Source organism: Schistocerca cancellata, chromosome 9, assembly GCF_023864275.1.
Source record: "Schistocerca cancellata isolate TAMUIC-IGC-003103 chromosome 9, iqSchCanc2.1, whole genome shotgun sequence".
Taxonomy (NCBI): Eukaryota; Metazoa; Arthropoda; class Insecta; order Orthoptera; family Acrididae; genus Schistocerca; species Schistocerca cancellata.
In genome coordinates this window covers 402,050,066-402,070,039 of record NC_064634.1, presented here as the reverse complement: position 1 = coordinate 402,070,039, position 19,974 = coordinate 402,050,066, and the positions used below count along the sequence as shown (strand labels likewise).

The 19,974-nt window shown below is 48.6% G+C and overlaps 1 protein-coding gene and 1 pseudogene across 1 annotated transcript in view; one reads left to right on the top strand and one right to left on the bottom strand.

Annotated features, from left to right (window-relative positions):
• LOC126101053 (U-scoloptoxin(16)-Er12a-like) overlaps nt 1-19,974 on the top strand; it is a 110,983-nt gene that overhangs the window by 59,387 nt on the left and 31,622 nt on the right. The gene's annotated exons all lie outside the window — the stretch shown is intronic.
• On the bottom strand, nt 8,816-8,933 carry LOC126102153 (5S ribosomal RNA; annotated as a pseudogene).

The following is a 19,974-nucleotide window of genomic DNA, read 5'->3' as shown; positions in this document are numbered from 1 at the left end:
GATGTAGATGTAGATATAGTGCAGTAACTCGACGTGGCACGGATGCAACAAGTCGATGGAAGTCCCCTGGAGAAACATTGAGCCGTGCTGCCTCTATATCCGTCTTTAATTGCGGAAGTGTGGCCGGTGCAGGATTTTGGGCAAGAACTGACCTCTAGATTATGTCCCATAAATGTTGGATGAGATTCATGTGAGGCGACCTGGGTGGCCATATCATTCGCTCGAATTGTCCTGAATGTTCTTCAAACAAATCTCTAACAATTGTGACCCAGTGACATGGTGCATTGTCATGGCGCATTCCACAACTGGATGCGAACATGAAGTCCATGAATGGCTGCGAACGGTCTCTAAGTAACCAAACATCAAATGGTTCAAATGGCGCTGAGCACTATGGGACTTAACTTCTGAGGTCATCAGTCCCCTAGAACAGAACTACTTAAACCTAACTAACCTAAGGACATCACACACATCCATGCCCGAGGCAGGATTCGAACCTGCGACCGTAGCGGTCGCTCGGTTCCAGACTGTAGCGCCTAGAACCGCTCGACCACCTAGGCCGGCAACCAAACATACCCATTTGCAGTCAATGATCGGCTAAGTTGGATCCACGCCGTTATGGAACCACCACCAGCTTGCTCAGTGCCTTGCTGATACTCTGGGTCCTTGGCTTCAGGGAGTCTGCGCCACACTCGAACCCTACCGTCAGCTCTTACCAATTGAAATCGGGACTCATGTGACAAGACCATGATTTTCCAGTCATCTAGGGTCCAAGCTATATTGCCACGAGGCAAGAAGAGGCGCTGCAGACGATATCATGCTGTTAGCAAAAGCACTAGCTTCGGTCATCTGCTGCCATAACCCATTAGCGCCAGATTCCGCCGCTCTGTCTAACGGATACGTTCGTCTTACGTCCCACATTGATTTCGACGGTTATTTCACGCTTTATTGCTTGTCTCTTACCACTGATAACTCTACGCAAACGGAACTTGGTACAAATTACTCTGAGCCCTGTGGGACTCAACTGCTGAGGTCATAAGTCCCCTAGAACTTAGAACTACTCAAACCTAACTAATATAAGGACATCACACACATCCATGCCCGAGGCAGGATTCGAACCTGCGATCGTAGCGGTCGCGCGGTTCCAGATTGTAGCGCCTAGAACCGCTCGGCCACCCGGGCCGGCTAACCTCAGATGTTAAGTCCTATAGTGCTCAGAGTCGTTTCAACGAACCATGCCACGTCGTACGGCGGCACTTCTGCTTGCTCGCAGGGGCCGTACACGATATTAGGCAAGTGTACCAGTTTTTTGGGCTCTTCAGTGTATAAACAAGTCCGACCGTGGCTGGTCGTGCGAAGCCGTGCGGTAAAATCCAGTTCCATCACGACGTCATTCCACTGTATTTGCGTGAGAGACCGAGCAGGCTTCACAAATGCTCACTGCGTAGCTGCAGCACACACGTAACTCTTTAAGGCTAATTCCGCAACCTCCGTAACAGTAGCCGGCGCCGTCCATTGCCGTCCATTAGAAAATTGGGCAGCCGGCCCTGCGGCAATCAGAGCCAATCTGTTCTAGACTTCCCCACGACCTCCGACGGCGAATGCGAAACGTGGCTGCGTGCTGGCCGTGAGCACGGCTCTGGTCCCACAACACGCGACATAACCCGCAGGCTGGCGCGTAGGCGCCTCCTGCCCACACACAGTACACCACACGCCGCTCTTATTTCGTGACGAAAATGATACTGTAACTGTCCCGCCACTTCGCCTTAAACATGACACTTCCCAACCTGCATTAACTACACTCCTGGAAATTGAAATAAGAACACCGTGAATTCATTGTCCCAGGAAGGGGAAACTTTATTGACACATTCCTGGGGTCAGATACATCACATGATCACACTGACAGAACCACAGGCACATAGACACAGGCAACAGAGCATGCACAATGTCGCCACTAGTACAGTGTATATCCACCTTTCGCAGCAATGCAGGCTGCTATTCTCCCATGGAGACGATCGTAGAGATGCTGGATGTAGTCCTGTGGAACGGCTTGCCATGCCATTTCCACCTGGCGCCTCAGTTGAACCAGCGTTCGTGCTGGACGTGCAGACCGCGTGAGACGACGCTTCATCCAGTCCCAAACATGCTCAATGGGGGACAGATCCGGAGATCTTGTTGGCCAGGGTAGTTGACTTACACCTTCTAGAGCACGTTGGGTGGCACGGGATACATGCGGACGTGCATTGTCCTGTTGGAACAGCAAGTTCCCTTGCCGGTCTAGGAATGGTAGAACGATGGGTTCGATGACGGTTTGGATGTACCGTGCACTATTCAGTGTCCCCTCGACGATCACCAGTGGTGTACGGCCAGTGTAGGAGATCGCTCCCCACACCATGATGCCGGGTGTTGGCCCTGTGTGCCTCGGTCGTATGCAGTCCTGATTGTGGCGCTCACCTGCACGGCGCCAAACACGCATACGACCATCATTGGCACCAAGGCAGAAGCGACTCTCATCGCTGAAGACGACACGTCTCCATTCGTCCCTCCATTCACGCCTGTCGCGACACCACTGGAGGCGGGCTGCACGATGTTGGGGCGTGAGCGGAAGACGGCCTAACGGTGTGCGGGACCGTAGCCCAGCTTCATGGAGACGGTTGCGAATGGTCCTCGCCGATACCCCAGGAGCAACAGTGTCCCTAATTTGCTGGGAAGTGGCGGTGCGGTCCCCTACGGCACTGCGTAGGATCCTACGGTCTTGGCGTGCATCCGTGCGTCGCTGCGGTCCGTTCCCAGGTCGACGGGCACGTGCACCTTCCGCCGACCACTGGCGACAACATCGATGTACTGTGGAGACCTCACGCCCCACGTGTTGAGCAATTCTGCGGTACGTCCACCCGGCCTCCCACATGCCCACTATACGCCCTCGCTCAAAGTCCGTCAACTGCACATACGGTTCACGTCCACGCTGTCGCGGCATGCTACCAGTGTTTGCGATGGAGCTCCGTATGCCATGGCAAACTGGTTGACACTGACGGCGGCGGTGCACAAATGCTGCGCAGCTAGCGCCATTCGACGGCCAACACCGCGGTTCCAGGTGTGTCCGCTGTGCCGTGCGTGTGATCATTGCTTGTACAGCCCTCTCGCAGTGTCCGGAACAAGTATGGTGGGTCTGACACACCGGTGTCAATGTGTTCTTTTTTCCATTTCCAGGAGTGTATATTCTCTGAGCCTGCCAGCCATATGACCTCGACTTGGTTTGCTGTGGACGCAGTTTCACATACAGAGTAGGCCGTCTATGTTACACGGACTCAACAACATTATCGTTTTCTACGATGTTAGTGCTGTTGTCTTCAGTGTTATAAACCCACTCTAAGAAGACTTTTCTGTGTCTACATTATCACTCTGGAATTCATACCTAAGTGTTTGGCAGAGGTTACATAAAACCACTTTCAGACTATTTGTCAACCGTATCACTCCGATTACTACCTGGAAAAAATGAACATCTAAATCTTTCCGTGAGAGCTCTTATTTCTCTTGTTTAATCACGATGGTCACTTCTACCTATGCAGATGGGAGTCAACGACATTTTTTGGCATTCGGAGGAGAAAGATGGAGATTGAAATTTCCTGAAAACATCTCTCTGCAACGAAAAGCTCATTTTATTAATGATTGCCACCGCGAACCACTTGTAAAAATCGCCATGCAAAACGACCTATCCTTTTTTGAAGTCCGCAGCTCGTGGGCGTGCGGTAGAGTTCTCGCTTCCCGCGCCCGGGTTTCCGGGTTTGATTCCCGGCGGGGTCAGGGATTTTCTCTGCCTCGTGATGACTGGGTGTTGTGTGATGTCCTTAGGTTAGTTAGGTTTAAGTGGTTCTAAGTTCTAGGGGACTGATGACCGTAGATGTTAGGTTCCATAGTGCTCAGAGCCATTTTCGAACCTTTTTTGAACTTTCTCGACTTTCTCTGTTAATCCTTGGGTAAAAAGTTCTCGGTAACAAGCCACATCAGATTCGCATAATCCCAGCCTGTTAATCATTGCCTCCAATCTTATAGTCAGGGGCTAACTCTAACAATCGTGAACTGGCTTGGCTCCCACTATCATATGTAAAGGACGGCATTTGATTTTCTGGTTTACTTCACTATCATATCACGGAAATTCTGTAGGCAGTCATCGAAAATTTAGGACCGAGAATTTTTGATCCCAAGACTCCGTCGCGAAAAACTTCGTAGCCTTCGTCGATCCTGAAACTTCTAGGCAGATTAGAACTGTGTGCCGGGCCGAGACTTGAACTCGGGACCTTTGCCTTTAGCGAGCAAGTGCTCTATCGAGCGAGATACTCAAGCGCGACCGACGACGCGCCCTCACAGCTTTACGACCGCCAGTTCATCATCTCCTACCTTCCAAGCTTCAAAGAAGTTTCCCTGGGAAACTCGCAGGACGAGCACTTCTTGGAGGAAGGATATTGGGGGCGACAGGGGTTAGTCATTACAGAACAATATATTCACTCTGCAGCAGACTGTGCGATGACATGAAACTTCCTGGCTGATTAAAGCTCTGAACTGGGAACCTTTGCCTTTTAGGGGCAAGTCTTCTGCCGATTAAGCTACCCAAGGACGACTCTTCTGTGAAGTTGGGAAGGTAGGAGACGAGGTACCGGCGGAAGTAAAACTGTGAGCAGGGGTTGCGAGTCGGGTAGCTCAGTCACTTTCCGCCGTCCATGGCCCGCCGCATGGTAGCGGCATTGGGTCCATATGTTTGCCACGGCTTTCTGCTCGGGATAAGGCACGAGACCCTTACCCTCCCGCGGCGCAAGGGCTGCTTAGGTCTGTACGTGACAGAGCAATAGCCCTTTTTGTCAGCTCTCACATGGCGCTGTGGTGCCGTCGTATTACGAGGGCAGTTCAATAAGTAATGCAACACATTTTTTTTCTGAACCAGGGGTTGTTTTATTCAGCATTGAAATACACCAGGTTATTCCCCAATCTTTTAGCTACACAACACTATTTTTCAACGTAATCTCCATTCAATGCTACGGCCTTACGCCACCTTGAAATGAGGGCCTGTATGCCTGCACGGTACCATTCCACTGGTCGATGTCGGAGCCAACGTCGTACTGCATAAATAACTTCTTCATCATCCGCGTAGTGCCTTCCACGGATTGCGTCCTTCATTGGGCCAAACATATGGAAATCCGACGGTGTGAGATCGGTGCTGTAGGGTGCATGAGGAAGAACAGTCCACTGAAGTTTTGTGAGCTCCTCTCGGGTGCGAAGACTTGTGTGAGGCCTTGCGTTGTCATGAAGGAGAAGTTCGTTCAGATTTTTGTGCCTACGAACACGCTGAAGTCGTTTCTTCAGTTTCTGAAGAGTAGCACAATACACTTCAGAGTTGATCGTTTGACCATAGGGAAGGACATCGAACAGAATAACCCCTTCAGCGTCCCAGAAGACTGTAACCATGACTTTACCGGCTGAGGGTATGGCTTTAAACTTTTTCTTGGTAGGGGAGTGGGTGTGGCGCCACTCCATTGATTGCCGTTTTGTTTCAGGTTCGAAGTGATGAACCCATGTTTCATCGCCTGTAACAATCTTTGACAAGAAATTGTCACCCTCAGCCACATGACGAGCAAGCAATTCCGCACAGATGGTTCTCCTTTACTCTTTATGGTGTTCGGTTAGACAACGAGGGAACAAACCTTTGAATATCCCAACTGGTGAACAATTGTGACAGCACTACCAACAGAGATGTCAAGTTGAGCACTGAGTTGTTTGATGGTGATCCGTCGATCATCTCGAACGAGTGTGTTCGCACGCTCCGCCATTGCAGGAGTCACAGCTGTGCACGGCCGGCCCGCACGCGGGAGATCAGACAGTCTTGCTTGACCTTGCGGCGATGATGACACACGCTTTGCCCAACGACTCACCGTACTTTTGTCCACTGCCAGATCACCGTAGACATTCTGCAAGCGCCTATGAATATCTGAGAGGCCCTGGTTTTCCGCCAAAAGAAACTCGATCACTGCGCGTTGTTTGCAACGCACATCCCTTACAGACGCCATTTTAACAGCTCCGTACAGCGCTGCCACCTGTCGGAAGTCAATGAAACTATACGAGACGAAGCGTGAATGTTTGAAAATATTCCACAAGAAATTTCCGGTTTTTTCAACCTAAATTGGCCGAGAAAAAAAATGTGTTGCATTACTTATTGAACTGCCCTCGTACATACCTTACTAGCCTATTGCTGGAGGCCCTTGCACCACACCTCTCAGTACGTATCAAGCTTTCGGACGTCTCGCGGTCCTTCTTATACTTTCGCTACTTTTTTCTTGAACTGAGCAAAGTCCGTACTGCGATATTGCCAACTGGCGTGACATCTACGAAGGCGATCTATGGCTTTCTTCAGTAGCACAGGTCACCGAATATGTTTGAGGGTAGCATCACCACATAGACTGGCGTGCCGCTTGACGATCGGCGTGCGCTCCTTATCTTGACACTGAGACCAGCCTGCATCGTAACTTACTGTAAATGGGAAGCAAGTGCACCGGTCACGCCTTCACGGTTTCATCTCGCAGGCACACCGTTGTGTGTTGCCTGTGATGTTTTGGACACGGACGAGCAGCAGCGGCTATGCAGATCGGCGAGATATGCCTGATTCATGATGCGACAGATGTTGGCCCTAATTGCTAGTACGACTCATCATCAGATACCTATTCACCTACTCCTCTTTACGGATGCAAGATACTTCCCGCAAGCGAAGACAGTCTCACTGAAGAGGATTTTTTGATACGCAGTTCACTTCTTGTTTTCTGATGGCGAGAAATATATCCTTGATTTTCGGCACTTCCTCAATGAACGCTATTGTGCAGTTGTCCGAATCCCAAATACAGACGATGTTTCTTCAGTTTCCTTCGTAGTGCGTTTCTTAACCCTCCCCCAGAGTTGGGGTGTTATTGCAATGAAGAGTTGATCTACATCTTTTCCACTCTTAGAACCTGTTGTTCTCCGTCCACTGTGTGTCGGTGGTCTCACCGAATCTGACAAATTGCCGCTCCCTCCCCTTCGCGACGCCAGTTTTATGGTATTTTCGGTGGTATTCATAATACTTTACAAAAAAAGGAAATAAATTGATAAATCATTGATGTTCTTTGTACCACTACTCCACGTTCCCTACTCTTTTCTTGGTTCCTTGGCGGAGGGAGCGGGTCGCCAGGGCTCGGTTTGCGACTCTTGCCCACTTTTCCTCCACCCCATCCTTTGGGAGCCGGGAAGGTAAGATTCCCTAAATAGAAAAAAAAGAAAAAGTTTTTAGAGCACTTGTCCGTGAAAGGTAAAGGTCCCGAGTTCGAGCCTCGGTCCGGCACGCAGGTTTTTCCTCTGCCAGGAAGTTGCATATCATCTCACACTCCACCGCAGAGTGAATATTTCGTTCTTCGTCAGTCTGTCTGACAAGGATCCGGTACCGCACAGCGATACTTCAGAAGAGTAATAATTGTTGCTTCTTCTAAGTATTCTGCCAGTAAAAAGCAGTCTCTGGATCACAGTAACATTTTCTGTGTGATGGTTGCAATTTAAGCCGTATCCCCAGATATTTAGTTGAATCAATTACTTTTAAATTTGTGTGATGTATCAGGTAACCGAAACTTAACAGAATTTTTTTAGTACCGATATGGAAGACCTCACACTTTTTATTGTTAAGGATTGTCACTTTCAACGCTGATACCTCCTCTATATCATTTCGTAATATCTCCTGACAACTTCACTAGGCGGTAAATGACAGCATCGTCCTCAAACATCTGTTGCTGTGTTATGCTAATTAGACTGTATAATATAGATACTCACGGAACCTGAGTGGAAACCTTTGGAGGACAGATGATATTATTTTTGCTCAAATGTTTTGAGTAAATTTAGATAACCAGTAATCACTTCGTACGCTAATCAAGAGCGAAAAGGTGTTTCTCACGCCAGCAAAAAGTGTTCTCCTTCGTTGCATGCACGTTCCCTTGAGTAATTAATGCGTAGATGTAGGTTAAACTCAGCAGAAACTACTAATGCTCGTCGCCACTCTAGAAGCGGTGCTAATGTATAGTAAACGTAAATGTCGTGTGACTAGGGTCTCTTGTCGGGTAGACCGTTCGCCGGGTGCAAGTCTTTCGATTTGACGCCACTTCGGCGACTTGCGAGTCGATGGGGATGAAATGATGATGATTAGAACAACACAACACCAGTTCCTGAGCGGAGAAAATCTTCGACGCAGCCAGGAATCGAACCCGGGCCACTTGAACCATTTTTGAACACTCTCGCAATACATAAACCTTCCTCATGGATCGGTCTCTCGACTAGTGAAAGCTGTATCAAAACCCCTACAGTAATTGCTAAGACGAGCCTTCACATACTCACAGAAAATCTGGGCGCGGTCAATAAGTCATGTCCAAGATAGTGAATCTTCTTGCGCTTATCGCATTGCTCAGACATAACACGAGATTTCGAGCGGCAGTTTGTATGTGAATAACCAAATTTAAGGCGCTGTGGTCGATGCTGCAGGAATCATTCCAATAAGCAGCTGGCGCAGTGACTAGCACGCTAGATTCACATCCAGTAAGAACTCTAAACACCGTCCAAACAGTCCTTGGGAGGCCCAACGGGACCGACCGGCCGCCATCTCATCCTCAGACCACAGGCGCCACTAGATGCGGATATGGAGGGGCGTGTGGCCAGCACACCGCTCTCCCGGCCGTATGTCAGTTTACGAGACCGGAGCCGCTGCTTCTCAATCAAGTAGTTACTCAGTTGGCCTTACAAGGGCTGAGTGCACCCCGCTTGCCAACAGCGCTCGGCAGACCGGATGGTCACCCATCCAAGTACTAGCCAAGCCCGACAGCGCTTAACTTCGATGATCTGACGGGAATCGGTGTTACCACTGCGGCAAGGCCGTTGGCACATTCAGTAAGAGCAGGGCTGAAATCATGATTTAGGTTTTCCGTCGTTTCCCTAATCTGATTAAGATAGAGGTCGGGGTGGTTTTTCTGAAATGGAAAGACCTGTTTCCTTCCTCATACTGGCTCTATCCGAGCTCGTGTTCCATTTCATCGTGGAAGTGACGTTAAACTCTGGTCTTCCTTCTACCGCGAGTGCAGCACGTTGATATGGCGACCTGGTAGTCTTCCAGTTCAATTTCTCGACTCGCCGAAGGAATGCAAGCGCAGTTTAGTGAGAGGTTAAGCCGTCGACTCACGGACCGTGCTTTCGAACGACAACGTTGAGCGTGCCTAGTTCAACGTGCTGCTAGACACGCACAAGGGAAAGCCCCCCTTAGGTGCCGGCCGCTGTGACCGAGCAGTTCTAGGCGGTTCAGTCCGGAACCGCGCTGCTGCTACGGTCGCAGGTTCGAATCCTGCCTCGGGCATGGATGTGTGTGATGTCCTTAGGTTAGTTAGGATTAAGTAGTTCTAAGTGTAGGGGACTGATGACGTCAGATGTTAAGTCCCATAGTGCTTAGAGCCATTTTTTTCCTTTCAGATTTAGTGGTAAGATGGCCCAACTGGATAGCCCCTCAAAAGCTGAATACAGATAAAGCAGGAAAACAGGAAGAAGGTGTTCGGAACTGTGAAAAAAAGTAAAATAGAAGCAGTGAAATGTCCAAGTCCAAGAAGTGCAATAAAGATCAGGCTGAAACAGCAACGGTGTCGAGTGTAAGTGGTCATAATGTTGGCCTGCCAAGCGGACAAGCCGTGTTTTAAACACCCTCGAGTCTTGTTTTTTCACATCCTTATGAACTGGCCGTCCAGTCATTGAAATGTTCGTTCTCTCTCTGTAGTCTTGGTAGTTATCATACTACACGCTGGTTATAGAATATGAATCATGTGGTAAGAATACGTTACCGTCCTATGTAAGAGTGATGAATAGTGAGAGCATTGAATTCTGACTTCAAAAATGATAAAAACACATGTTTTGACAGAGCAAAGAGAAACTGTGTGATTGTGAAACTGTTACGTTCAAGTTTGCAGCTTATGTGCGAAACTATTATGTTTTCATCATTTCCTTGGGAATGATCACATTGACGTTCATACGAACATCTATACCAGGCAAGGAGGCATGTCTCATTCACTTACCAGTCGTACAAATTAGGCTCCTCGGTAAGAGATTCCGGTCATGTGATACACATACTGTCACTAATGCCGCGTGTGACGCACCAGACGTGTTTTACGGTGAAGGATTCGGTTGATTTGTCGCCTTGTCGTCAAACTTTTGTGGTTCCCATTCGAAAGAAACTTTCTTTCGGCTGCTAATAGACTAGTTGTGCACAGTCAACTGTCATTATAGGTGGTAACCACTTAACAACAACGCCATTTCTCTGCTCGGTTCATCTATATTGCGCTTCTTGTTCTTGGACCAGTTCACTGTATCTATTTTGCTCTTTTTTCAGTCCAGTACACCTCCTTCCTGTTTTCGCGCTTGATCTGTGTTCAGTTTTTGACGGGATATCCAATGGGCTCTCTTACTACTAAGTCAGAGGGGAGTGCGGTGGGAGTTTCCCTCGTCAGAAAGGATGCGACTTGTGCGTACGACGCGTGGTACAACCGATGGCAGCGTGCTCCAGCGGCAGTTGTCGGCTATATCTGGCTCGCACATCACACGGTTTACTAAATGTACGGGCGTAAAATTCCTACGTTAGCTCTGTTAAAAGCGCACGTTTGTCCCTTGTCCATATGATATTCATGTTAGTCTGTCTGAAGTATACATAAATAAAAAACTATAATATCCATGGGCATATTATAACCAAAAAAGGAACGTACTATATCCAGACAATAAGGACATCGACTTACTGAAAGTTCCAATACAAATAGTGCGATACAAATTTAGTTCTCCACTAGATAAAAATTTATTTCATCATTCTCACTTTTTAGTGACATCCTAAGGCCATTCTTACTTGATCACTGTTCCTGTTCAGAAGCAAAATCTTTACAACGTATAAAATGAAAAACTTTAAACACGAAAGAACCAATACCTTGCTGCAAATACTGCAATCTGTCTTGTAGATTAAGCAAATCGAATAAATCTACTCCTCAAAAAGAGCGCACTTATACACTCCTGGAAATTGAAATAAGAACACCGTGAATTCATTGTCCCAGGAAGGGGAAACTTTATTGACACATTCCTGGGGTCAGATACATCTCATGATCACACTGACAGAACCACAGGCACATAGACACAGGCAACAGAGCATGCACAATGTCGGCACTAGTACAGTGTATATCCACATTTCGCAGCAATGCAGGCTGCTATTCTCCCATGGAGACGATCGTAGAGATGCTGGATGTAGTCCTGTGGAACGGCTTGCCATGCCATTTCCACCTGGCGCCTCAGTTGGACCAGCGTTCGTGCTGGACGTGCAGACCACGTGAGACGACGCTTCATCCAGTCCCAAACATGCTCAATGGGGGACAGATCCGGAGATCTTGCTGGCCAGGGTAGTTGAGTTACACCTTCTAGAGCACGTTGGGTGGCACGGGATACATGCGGACGTGCATTGTCCTGTTGGAACAGCAAGTTCCCTTGCCGGTCTAGGAATGGTAGAACGATGGGTTCGATGACGGTTTGGATGTACCGTGCACTATTCAGTGTCCCCTCGACGATCACCAGTGGTGTACGGCCAGTGTAGGAGATCGCTCCCCACACCATGATGCCGGGTGTTGGCCCTGTGTGCCTCGGTCGTATGCAGTCCTGATTGTGGCGCTCACCTGCACGGCGCCAAACACGCATACGACCATCATTGGCACCAAGGCAGAAGCGACTCTTATCGCTGAAGACGACACGTCTCCATTCGTCCCTCCATTCACGCCTGTCGCGACACCACTGGAGGCGGGCTGCACGATGTTGGGGCGTGACCGGAAGACGGCCTAACGGTGTGCGGGACCGTAGCCCAGCTTCACGGAGACGGTTGCGAATGGTCCTCGCCGATACCCCAGGAGCAACAGTGTCCCTAATTTGCTGGGAAGTGGCTGTGCGGCCCCCTACGGCACTGCGTAGGATCCTACGGTCTTGGCGTGCATCCGTGCGTCGCTGCGGTCCGGTCCCAGGTCGACGGGCACGTGCACCTTCCGCCGACCACTGGCGACAACATCGATGTACTGTGGAGACCTCACGCCCCACGTGTTGAGCAATTCGGCGGTACGTCCACCCGGCCTCCCGCATGCCCACTATACGCCCTCGCTCAAAGTCCGTCAACTGCACATACGGTTCACGTCCACGCTGTCGCGGCATGCTACCAGTGTTAAAGACTGCGATGGAGCTCCGTATGCCACGGCAAACTGGCTGACACTGACGGCGGCGGTGCACAAATGCTGCGCAGCTAGCGCCATTCGACGGCCAACACCGCGGTTCCTGGTGTGTCCGCTGTGCTGTGCGTGTGATCATTGCTTGTACAGTCCTCTCGCAGTGTCCGGAGCAAGTATGGTGGGTCTGACACACCGGTGTGAATGTGTTCTTTTTTCCATTTCCAGGAGTGTATTTACATAACATCGAATATTATACGAGGGTAATCCCAAAAGTAAGGTCTCCTATTTTTTATAAGTACATAGACCTGTTTATTTCGACAATGGTTTAATCAGTTTACAGCTTGAACATTTAGCTATTTTTCGACTTAATCACCGTTTCTGTCGATGCATTTTTGTAGACGCTGTGACAGTTATTGTATGCCCATGTCATACCAGCTCGCCGCCATGCTGTTCAGAAAGTTATGAACCTCTTCTTTCACCTCGTCGTAGGAGCTGAATCGCTTTCCGGCCAAATGTTCTTTTAACCTAGGGAACAGGTGATAGTCGCTGGGCGCCAAGTCAGGACTATAAGGTGGGTGGGTGATTATGTTCCACTGAAACTGTTGCAGGAGAGGAACGGCTTGCCGAGCGATGTGTGGGCGAGCGCTGTCATACAGAATGTGTACGCCCTTGCTCAACATTCCTCTTCTCCGGTTCTGAATTGCCCGTTTAGAGTTTTTTCAGTCTCACAGTACCTCTCAGCGTTATTTGTGGTCCCAGCGATTCTGCTCCGACGATGAGATGAAGGAAGAGGTTCATAACTTTCTGAACAGCATGGCGGCGAGCTGGTATGACATGGACATACAAAAACTGCCACAGCGTCTACAAAAATGCATCGACAGAAATGGTGATTATGTCGAAAAACAGATAATGTTAAAGCTGTAAACTGATGTAAACCATTGTAGAAATAAACAGATCTATGTGCTTATAAAAAATAGGAGACCTTACTTTTGGGATTACCCTCGTAGAATACACTTTTATTAAACTAAAAAGAAACTATTAGAAACGATTAGAAAACACGAAGGCTAATAAAAAAACCTTTGGATCCAGTGGGACACAAACCAGCAACATGTCACCCAATACCTTGCAATTCTCTTACTGTACCGACCATGAGTGTCACCGACCATACTTCGCATGTTAACGTCTCCTGAAAGCTTTAACCGTACATATATTGTTAATTGACATTCAATTATAACTAAGAACATTGCATTTCTTACGGATCCTCAGAGTGCCATTGCCTTGAAACGGCATACTTTCATAACATGCAAGCTACACTGAAGCTCCAAAGAAACTGGTATAGGCATGCGTATTCAAATACAGAGATATTTAAACAGACAGAATACGGCGCTAAGGTCGGCAACGCCTATATAAGACAAGTGTCTGGAGCTGTTGTTGGATCGCTTACTGCTGCTACAATGGCCCGTTATCAAGATTTAAGCGAATTTGAGCGGTGGGACGCAGCAGTTCAGAGGTAGCGATGCAGTGGGGATTTTCCCATACGACCATTTCACGAGTGTACCGTGAATATCAACAATCCGATAAAACATCAGATCTCCAGAGCCTTACATCGATGCGACCGTAAAACGGGACCAACGACAGCTGAAAAGAATCCTTCAACGTGAAACAAGTGCAACCCTTCCGCAAATTGCTGCAGATTTCAATGCTGGGCCATCAACAAGTGTCGGCGTCCGAACCATTCAACGAAGCATCATCGATATGGGCTTTCGGAGCCGAAGGCCCACTCGTGTACGCTTGATACCTGCGCGACAAAATGCTTTACGCCTCGCCTGGGCCCATCATGGGCCCAACACCGACATTGTACTGTTGATGACTGGAAACATGTTGCCTGGTCGGACGAGTCTCGTTTCAAATTATGTAGAGTGGATGGACGCGTACGCGTATAGAGACAACCTCATGAATCCCTGGACCTTGCATGTTAGCAGGGGATTGTTCAAGCCGGTGGAGGTTCTGTAATGGTGTGGGGCATGTGCAGTTGCAGTAATATGGGACTCCTGATACGTCTAGATGCGACTCTGGCAGGTGACATGTACGAAAGCATCCTGTCTGATCACCTTCATCCATTCGTGTCCATTGTGCATTCCGACGGACTTGGACAATTCCAGCAGGACAATGCGACACTCCACACGTCCAGAATTGATTCAGAATGGGTCCAGGGACACTCTTCTGAGTTTAAACACTTCCGCTGGCCATCAAACTCCCCATACATGAGCCGGCCGCAGTGGCCAAGCGGTTAAAGGCGCTACAGTCTGGAACCGCGCGACCGCTACGGTCCCAGGTTCGAATCCTGCCTCGGGCATGGATGTGTGTGATGTCCTTAGGTTAGTTAGTTTTAAGTAGTTCTAAGTTCTAGGGGACTGATGACCTTAGAAGTTAAGTCCCATAGTGCTCCGAGCCATTTGAACCATTTGAACCCATACATGAACATTGTTGAGCATATCTGGGATGCCTTGTAACGTGCTGTTCAGAAGAGATCTCCACCCCCGTCATAAGCTTACGGATTTATCGACACCTGCAGGATTGATAGTGTCAATTCAGACATTAGTAGAGTCCATCCCATGTTGGGTTCCGGCATTTCTGCGTGCTCGCTGGGGTCCTACACGATAATAGATAGGTCTAGTAGTTTCTTTGGCTCTTCAATGTACAATAATTCTTTAACCACCAATGTGACGTTTCCGCTCATTTTATTACGACATGTCATAAAATTAACGACGCCTTTTCGAGAGACCCTCAATTTGCTGACACGCGTATATATCTCTGGGCTTCAACTGAGTGCTAATATGACGTCTCGTGGCTCTGTACTGAAGGGATGTCGTCATGTGACGTAGGTGGCGTTCTTCCATCTCATTGGTCAATGCACACATCTAGAACATCTGTCATGCTAGATATTGCTCTGCACATTCGGAAAGATTTACCATCGTGCTTCTTCACGCTATGACGTCAGTAACTCGGCTCGCTTAACGCTTGAATGCACGGTCTTTTGCCGGCGGCTTTAAGGAGTGCGTCACGCGAAAGGGGACTTGCCGAAGCTGCCCGCGCCGAGCGAGCGGCCTTGGCTGCCGCTCTGTGTCGACACACACCGGCGACGGGCCAGCGGGCTGGCTGCTGGGAATGATGTCACGAGAAGCCCCGCAGCCGTTGGCGATGGGCGGCGAATTGGACCGAATGAGGATGTGGCGCTAACAATAGAACGACCGTGTTTCTCACCCCCGTCCCCAGCCCACACCAAGCATATTTGGATAGATAACTATTTCGGGACACCTACTCGTAGTTTGCCAGGTGTATGGACACGCTACATCACATACTGGTTCCCATTTGAGCGCTCATTGCGAATGGGGAACTTTACTTCCGAAAGGATAATGCATATCTAAAGTAGCAGCGACACTTCACCGTCCATCACTAGAATGCTGTGTAGGACGAAGAGGTGCGACCGAGATTCCAATACGTTCTCTGCATTGAGCGGCGCCGTACTGAAGCCTGTAGAGAATCCTAACAGTAGAATTGTACCATCGAAAAGTAACTACAACACGATGGCGAAACATGAGGAACTGAAATGACTCGTATACCAGTCGCGGAAGAGCCTCTGACAAATGCTGCGGTGTTGATGGTGTTCGATTTGAACAAGTACATGGAATTTGTAAGTCGCAAGCCACTAACCATCTTATTACGTTCGCATCAGTGTAGTACAGGGCTACTATAAATGATTCATTCGTTTTCGAAGCTGTATATTATACAAAGTATTACATGAACAAATCTAATTGATGCAGGAATAGAACAATAAACTCATCAAGTTTACACTGTGCACTCTACAAATGTTCTGTGAGTCACACGACACACGTAGAACCAATAGTCAAGTTGCTTCCACAGCTTACGCCGTACATTCTGTTACCTTTTCCGATCTGTTCCTGTGTTTTGGCAGTGGGAATACGTAAACACCGACCTTATTGCACAGCCCCTCCCCTCCTCCCCCAAAGAAAAAAGCCGCAAGGTGATAGGTCAAGCGATCTGTGGGACAAAGTAAACAAAGCCCCATCTTCGCCAGTACGCCCAATTCACCGATGCCGAAGTTTGTCGTTTAGGTAGCGACGAATATTGATACTCCAATGAGAGGATGCCGCGTCTTGTCGGAATTCTCGAAATCAGCAGTCACTTGTGGAAATAAATGGTTCAAATAGCTCTAAGCACTATGGGACTTAACATGTGAGCTCATCAGTTCCCTAGACTTAGAACTACTTAAACCTAAGTACATCACACATATCCATACCCTAGGCAGGATGCGAACCTGCGACCGTAGCAGCAGCGCGGTTCCGGACTGAAGAGCCTAGAAACTCTCGGCCACAGCAGCCTGATCATAACTGCTACATACCAAGGTAAGAGGTACCCTTCCCAGTCTTCTCTCAGAAGAAAAACGACCCATGCAGTCTTCGTCTGTTACACTGCCCAGAAAACATTAACCTTCGGTGAATGTCGTTAATGCGCTACTATTTCATGAGGATTTTCAGCGTCCCGCACACTCCCATAGTAGCGATTAAACTTTCCATACAAATGGAAGATTGCTTCGTCACTGAATGTCAGATTCGCGGCGAAATTTTCGTCCTCACTTGCTTCTGCATTGTGATGCAAAATTGAAAGCGCCGGCCATAATCTTCCGATTTTAATTGTTACACGAGCTGCAGACGGTACAGTTTGAAACATATTCCGCGTCGAAAAATCTTCTACACAGATTTCTGCGGTATTCAAAGTTAGTGGCTAACGCGTGCGGTTCATCCTTTTTTTTTTTTGCCTGCTTTCGAAACTTTTCCTCGCCCTCGCTACGGCTGCATCTGACAGCCGTTCTTTTCTGTTAAGACAACCCGTGTCCCTAAATTGCCGATAACATCGCAGAATCCTCTGTTTACAAGCCTGTTCTTTTCATAATTTCTTCCGAATGCACACTGCACAGTTATAACGGATAAACATCTTGCACATTTAAACACAAAAATTGTTTTCTTGCTTTGTCGCCTAGACACTGCACGCCAGTTGGTGGGCACAACGCATACTCTGTGAGTTTACGGTTCATTTCATGCTTCAGTCATATTTGTACATGTAGCATTTTGGAAATTATAGATTAATGAAAACGAATGAATCATTTACAGTATCCCTGTGTTATCAAGTTCGTACAGCTTATACTTGTCCTGAAATGTGTGTTTGTTGATTCTTTAAAAGAGAATCAGGAAAACTGGATTTGACGTTCGGTCGACGACAGGGTCAGTCGTGACAAAGCACAAACTCGGCTTGCGGAATGACGAGGAAGGAAATCAGCCACTAAAATTTCTGATGGATCGGAGTCGAACCCTGTTGTTCCGCTTAATCGTCTCGGCCCTCCTGACACATTCTTTGTCTGTCCCAAATTCTCAACTTATTGCACGTGGCAATGCAGCATTCATCCTTCATTAACCCAATAATACCCTACTCGCAAATTATCGATTCCCCTCGGAGTCCGGACGATACAAATGATCCCGCATTGAAACAAACGTAAGAACTTATATATTTCAAGTTTCTGCTACCAGACTCTTTTTATTTTATGCTTAATCTAACATAATGCAACGCATTTCAAATATGTTCGAAACGCGCTGCATTATGTTAGATTAAGCATAAAATAAAAAGTGACTGGCAGCAGAAACTTGAAATACACTCCTGGAAATTGAAATAAGAACACCGTGAATTCATTGTCCCAGGAAGGGGAAACTTTATTGACACATTCCTGGGGTCAGATACATCACATGATCACACTGACAGAACCACAGGCACATAGACACAGGCAACAGAGCATGCACAATGTCGGCACTAGTACAGTGTATATCCACCTTTCGCAGCAATGCAGGCTGCTATTCTCCCATGGAGACGATCGTAGAGATGCTGGATGTAGTCCTGTGGAACGGCTTGCCATGCCATTTCCACCTGGCGCCTCAGTTGGACCAGCGTTCGTGCTGGACGTGCAGACCGCGTGAGACGACGCTTCATACAGTCCCAAACATGCTCAATGGGGGACAGATCCGGAGATCTTGCTGGCCAGGGTAGTTGACTTACACCTTCTAGAGCACGTTGGGTGGCACGGGATACATGCGGACGTGCATTGTCCTGTTGGAACAGCAAGTTCCCTTGCCGGTCTAGGAATGGTAGAACGATGGGTTCGATGACGGTTTGGGTGTACCGTGCACTATTCAGTGTCCCCTCGACGATCACCAGTGGTGTACGGCCAGTGTAGGAGATCGCTCCCCACACCATGATGCCGGGTGTTGGCCCTGTGTGCCTCGGTCGTATGCAGTCCTGATTGTGGCGCTCACCTGCACGGCGCCAAACACGCATACGACCATCATTGGCACCAAGGCAGAAGCGACTCTCATCGCTGAAGACGACACGTCTCCATTCGTCCCTCCATTCACGCCTGTCGCGACACCACTGGAGGCGGGCTGCACGATGTTGGGGCGTGAGCGGAAGACGGCCTAACGGTGTGCGGAACCGTAGCCCAGCTTCATGGAGACGGTTGCGAATGGTCCTCGCCGATACCCCAGTAGCAACAGTGTCCCTAATTTGCTGGGAAGTGGCGGTGCGGTCCCCTACGGCACTGCGTAGGATCCTACGGTCTTGGCGTGCATCCGTGCGTCGCTGCAGTCCGGTCCCAGGTCGACGGGCACGTGCACCTTCCGCCGACCACTGGCGACAACATCGATGTACTGCGGAGACCTCACGTCTCACGTGTTGAGCAATTCGGCGGTACGTCCACCCGGCCTCCCGCATGCCCACTATACGCCCTCGCTCAAAGTCCGTCAACTGCACATACGGTTCACGTCCACGCTGTCGCGGCATGCTACCAGTGTTAAAGACTGCGATGGAGCTCCGTATGCCACGGCAAACTGGCTGACACTGACGGCGGCGGTGCACAAATGCTGCGCAGCTAGCGCCATTCGACGGCCAACACCGCGGTTCCTGGTGTGTCCGCTGTGCCGTGCGTGTGATCATTGCTTGTACAGCCCTCTCGCAGTGTCCGGAGCAAGTATGGTGGGTCTGACACACCGGTGTGAATGTGTTCTTTTTTCCATTTCCAGGAGTGTAAATAATTATCCCACACAGTCACGGTACAGAAACATAGCCATTATGGCTGAAAATAATAATAATAATAAACGTAAGAACATCTCCGACAGAACATACACCACTCAAATATGTAAAAAAAACGCATTTGCTTTAATGGTTGCGACCCCAATTTTCGTGTTATATTTTCGTGCCACTCTCTCCCCTATTTGGCGATAATACAAGACGAGCTGTCCTTCTTTGAAATTTTTCGATGTCCTCAGTCAGTTATATATGATTTGGATCACACAGCGCAGCAATAGTCCAGAAGAGGATGGACAAGCGTAGTGTAAGAGGTATGTTTAGTACATTTGTTTCATTGTCTCAGTGTTCTGCCAATAAATCGTAGTCTTTAGTTCACTTCACCACGCTTGTCCGCCATATTCTGGAGCATTGCTGTGCGGTGTGGAATCCGCATCAGATGGGACTGACGGATGACATCGAAAAAGTACAAAGAATGGCAGCTCGTTTTGTATTATCGCGAAATAGGGGAGATACTGTCACAGATATGATACGTGAATTGGAGTGGCAATCA